Source organism: Homarus americanus, unplaced genomic scaffold (assembly GCF_018991925.1).
Source record: "Homarus americanus isolate GMGI-L3 unplaced genomic scaffold, GMGI_Hamer_2.0 scaffold36623, whole genome shotgun sequence".
In the NCBI taxonomy this organism is placed as follows: Eukaryota; Metazoa; Arthropoda; class Malacostraca; order Decapoda; family Nephropidae; genus Homarus; species Homarus americanus.
Window position 1 is genome coordinate 1 of NW_024727794.1, and position 5,565 is coordinate 5,565.

General features: G+C 45.2%; 1 non-coding gene across 1 annotated transcript; it reads right to left on the reverse strand.

Moving 5' to 3' along the window:
- Positions 1-4,463: 4,463 nt before the first annotated feature.
- On the reverse strand, positions 4,464-4,536 carry Trnak-cuu. Its single transcript has one exon. It is a non-coding gene; the product is annotated as a tRNA-Lys (tRNA).
- Between the last annotated feature and the right edge of the window lie 1,029 nt (positions 4,537-5,565).

Below are 5,565 nucleotides of genomic sequence, written 5' to 3' on the forward strand. Positions count from 1 at the left end.
CATTGTGCTTCGTTCCGGTTACGTATTGCTTGCGTATATCCTTTCTGAATCAGGTTATCTAATTTAAAGCCATTTGTTCAGATTATTTTCGTTATTACTAGGCTTCAGAACATCTTCCATTTTACCCTTGTTAATCACTTACCCACTTTTATCTATCATATCTCCCTAACTCTGCCTCTCTAATGAATGTAAGCCTAAGCTTTCAGTCTTTCTTCATATAGGTTTCTAATATTATGGATCATTTTGTCATTCTTCTTTGTACTCTCTCCAAAAATCTATATCCATTCTCTAATAAGGACACCAGAACTGAACCGCATGATCCATGATTGTGGCCTCACTAATGCTAGAGTAAAGTTCCAGATAACGTCCACCAGTTCTGTTACTCACAGACCTAGATATGAACCCGAGATGGGCCATACCTGTGTACCTGTAATGGGTGTACCTGTGTACCTGTAATGGGCCATACCTGTACCTGTAATGGGCCATATACCTGTAACGTCAGGATAAAAATAAAAAACACAAAAATCCAAGAAAAGGTAAATATTTATGAACTAATTTTACGATGGCGTTTTACCGTGGAAAGCGAACACTTGTACTTAAGTTAAGACGTACAGTACTACCTGTGTACTAACCACTACTACGATGTACTGTACAGTTTTCCCCATACACATGAATAATCGCCGGGTTTATGGACCGTTTTGTGTATAATGAATGGTGTATACTGTATGGTGAGAATGTTTTATGGTTCAATGGTGTAATATGTGAATAAATTATCTCTTGGTAACTTTGGATACAATGGTCAGATACTTTAGAAAATAGTGAATTATATATACAAAATACATGCAAATATATACATACACGCATATATAAACATACACATACATACATAGAATACAAACAGTACGCACACACATATATACACCCCCCACCCCCCCCCTCCCACCTTCCCGCCCACACACATATATAAAAACAAATATATAAATGCTGAAAGTTGCTCTCACAAAACCACGAACAAACAGACTATAGTGAACCAGTATATAAAATAACAATAAACATCACAAATAAAATAAAATTCTACCATTGAATAAAACAACGAAAATATTTCCTATGAGTTAAAAAAAATTTCAAAACTGTAGCGAGGATCCGGAAATAAGGAGAGTGGCGTGGCAGTTTACCGCCCACTGTATGCCGCCACCACCATGCACGCCTGACAACCACGCCCACTGCCACCACCACACGCCTGACATCTCAATACATGTCCACCACACCTGAAAGATCACACACCTGTCACACTTGAATGATCACACACGCGCCCGCCACAATTGAAACCACACACACACACACACACACACACACACACACACGCCTGGGAAAAGAGAGACAATGCATTAGCCAGAGTTATAACTACACCGTTGAGCTGTAACACCACGCCGCCCCGCCCAACCACGTCCGTAACTTACCATTGTTATGTATAGGCGTTACCTTACCTTTAGTTACCTGTACTTAACCTCCCCTTTGCTTACCTTCCCCTTACCTACCTACCCTACCCAACCTTCCCCTACCCAACCCTACCTTCCCCTTACCTACCTTACCTTACCCTACCCTACCCTACCTTACCTTCCCCTACTTACCTTCCCTCCCCAACCCTACCCTACCCTACCCTACCTTACCTTCCCCTTCCCTACCTTACCTTCCCTACCCTACCTTCCCTTCCCCTACCCCACCTGTACACATGAAACACACCTGCAGTATCGTGTGGCTTCAGGTGCGAGTTGTGTGTACCGAGGCCGTGTGAAAATAAATAATAATGACAGATATTTAACGAGACACGCTGGTGATGGCAATAAGCGAGTTTGTGAGTTAACAGGTGAGTTAACAGGTGACTTAGTGAGTGGGCAGTGGGTGAGTGATTTATGGGTGACAGTGGTGGTGGTGACTTATGGAGAGCCAGTGAGTAAGTAAAGCAGTGAATGTGTGACTTTAGTAAGTGGACGAGGGAATAAGCTAAAAGTGAGTGAGTGGTGAGTGAGTGAGAGTGAGTGAATCAGCCAAATCTAGACTGGTATTCATAGAGCTGACTGACACCACCCAACCAAGGTACAGGTCGGTCCTGAATAAGCAGCATAGCCCAACGTTCTATATACACTATGTAGAGCCGACACCACTATGGGCAGCGCTGGTCGGTTCTCGGTCGGTCGGGATTGGTAAGGCTTAAAAGAAAGTGATTGGGTGAGCTAGTAGAGAGATTGGGTGAGCTAGTAGAGAGATTGGGTGAGCTAGTAGGGGGATTGGGTGAGCTAGTAGGGAGATTGGGTGAGCTAGTAGAGATTGGATGAGCTAGTAGGGGAGATTGGGTGAGTTAGTGATTGGGTGAGCTAGAGAGAGAGATTGGGTGAGCTAGTAGAAATTGGGTGAGCTAGTAGGGAGATTGGGTGAGTTAGTAGGGAGATTGGGTGAGCTAGTAGAGATTGGGTGAGCTAGTAGAGATTGGGTGAGCTAGTAGGGAGATTGGGCGAGTTAATGCTGAGATTGGGTGAGCTGGATTTGAAGAGGACTGGGATAGATACCTTGGCTAAATAAATTTCGTATCTGTTCTATTATTCTGACTACATAAACTGTTTAAATTTTGCTTCACCTATCTATCTATCTATCTATCTATCTATCTATCCAAACTATCTATATATCTATCTATCTATCTAAGTTACAAGCAATAGACTGAAAGGTCAATTTCCATTCCTCTATCCTAGCTCGTCGATTTGATGTAGTGTTTTACTCTCTCTCTCTCTCTCTCTCTCTCTCTCTCTCTCTCTCTCTCTCTCTCTCTCTCTCTCTCTCTCGTCTACACAACCTCTGGCTGGGCGTCGACCTCTCACTTCTTCTCTCTCCCTCTTCCCTTTTCCGGCTTTAGTTTTTCTTCTTCTTTTACAGTTCTACTTCTTCCTCCTCCTCTCATTCTATGTACTCTCTCTCTCTTATTCTTTATTTTATCATGCATTTTCCTTTATTCCCCTTTCTTCATAAATTTCTCCCTTCATTCCCCCTTCCTTTATCTCCCTACACAACTTCAGCATCCACCCCCCCACCCCCCTTCAACCTCATCTCCCCCTCCCACATCCTCACCCTCCCAATATAAGTAGTGACCCCATGACCTCATACCCCCCAAGCTCCCCCCACCCCCCCATAAGGTATACTAGTCTGACTATGTGACTAACCACGCAGGAATTTCCCTCCCAGTAGCTCAACTACGGCCTCCCCACCTCCACCCCCCCACCCCTCACGTAGTTTTACCCCCCCTCTCCCTCCCTCCTCCAAGGTCCTACACTAGCCTTCTTGTACCAAAAACACACACACACACACACACACACACACACACACACACACACACACACACACACACACACACACACACACACACACACACACACACACACACACACACACACACAGTTTACAGGGTTGTGAGTCTGTTGTGGGTTGTATCTTATGGGATTAAACTGATGTAGTACAACTATTAGAACAACATAAGAACACAAGAACAAGGAGAAGAAGAAAAAAAAAACAAGTGTTGTAGATTGCTAAAGTACTGTTACAGGTGTACAAGAATGACTCAATACAGGTGTAAGAACAATGACTAACCTGAGCACACCTGTTTATCAAATTTACAAACACAGATATTGGGAGTTGTTGTTAAAGGTAATAATAACACAAAGTACAACCCTCCCCAAGCACAGATGTTGTAGGTTGTTATATAATACAGTGTTCTACGACTCTTTTAAAACAATCACACGTGTTGTGTAAACGAAGCAATCCAGTGTAGCAAAACAACCAGTAAAAATCTCTTAAGGTATAAGAGTGTTACCCTTAGGGACGCCACAGTCAGGGATGGAAGGACGGGTTCAGGGTCACTGCGTTTAGGGTCACTGGCCTAAGAAGTGTTTGAGGTCAGTGTTTATGGGGTTGTGTTTTAAGGGGCTGTGTTTTAAGGGGATGTGTTTTAAGGGGCTGTGTTTTAAGGGGATGTGTTTTAAGGGGCTGTGTTTTAAGGGGCTGTGTTTTATGGGGCTGTGTTTTATGGGGCTGTGTTTTAAGGGGATGTGTTTTAAGGGGATGTGTTTAAGGGGGCTGTGTTTTAGGGGCTCTGTTTACCTTACAATTAGTACAAGACACTGTACTCTGACCAGCCCCATAGAGCCACGGTAAAACAATCCCCCCTCCCCCCTCCTACAGTACATGCTTTGGCGAGGACCTTCATGTAAGCATTTCCTTCCTGCCGGTGTTTGTCTGACTGTCTGTCGTAACCAAGGGCGTCATCAACCGAGAGGAGGAGAATGAGTAAGAATGAGTACATGAACTCACTCTATACAGTAACTATTGGCCCATACTGGACAGTCCCGTTTACACCCAACCTCTATCGCTCATATATCCGCCCAACCTATTTTTGAAGCGAGCCAAAGCAAGAGTTTCGCCCAACGTGGGGCTCGAACCCACGACCCCGAGATTAAGAGTCTCGTGCTCTACCGACTAGGCTAGCCGGGCAATACCGTTTGTAACACACGCACACGCACACACACACACAAACACACACACACACACACACACACACACACACACATACACGCACATACAAACACACCAAACCTCCTTTAACTACAGTCAATCTAAACTAACCAAAATTAACCTGTAACAACCTAATCTAAACCAAATAACCTAAGTGAACATAACCTAACCTGACCTGACCTAATCTAACCTACATCAACCTAACCTAACCTACATGAACTTGACCTAACACTTGACCTAATCCTCGCCACCCTAACACGACCAGTAAAATAACCCGGTACACTAATCCACCCAGCACCATCTACGACCTAGGTTCAGTAATCTCGCTTAATCCCTCCACTAAACCACTAAATCCGCCACGTTCTCACAGATGCCACTCCTCTGCTTTGGGTGCCATTCTGGTGTAGAGGGCCCCGTTAACTGGCACTATTCTCCACGGGTGCCAGTCTGGTATAGAACCCCGTTAACTGGCACTAATGTTATCCACGGGTGCCAGTCTAGTGTAGAGCCCCGTTAACTGGCACTATTCTCCACGGGTGCCAGTCTAGTATAGAACCCCGTTAACTGGCACTAATGTTATCCACGGGTGCCAGTCTAGTGTAGAGCCCCGTTAACTGGCACTATTCTCAACGGGTGCCAGTCTAGTATAGAACCCCCTTAACTGGCACTACTGTTATCCACGGGTTCCAGTCTAGAATAGAACCCCGTTAACTGGCACTATTCTCCATAGGTGCCAGTCTGGTGTAAGGTCCGGGTAACTGGTGGCAATCTTGAGCAGGAGTGCCAGTAGTGAGGTTGGCACTCTCTGTTGCCTGTACACGGCGCGCGTCACCACACAGCGAGGCATGTATGGTGCGCGAGTCATCATATACACCTGTCACCCCTCCCCCCTCCCCATCTCTCCTGTTACACCTGTCCCCCTCCCCATCCCTCACTGCACCTGCCCCCCTCCCCTTTCTCCATCTCTCAATGTAGTACAGCTACAAAGACGTACATGGCATAACACCA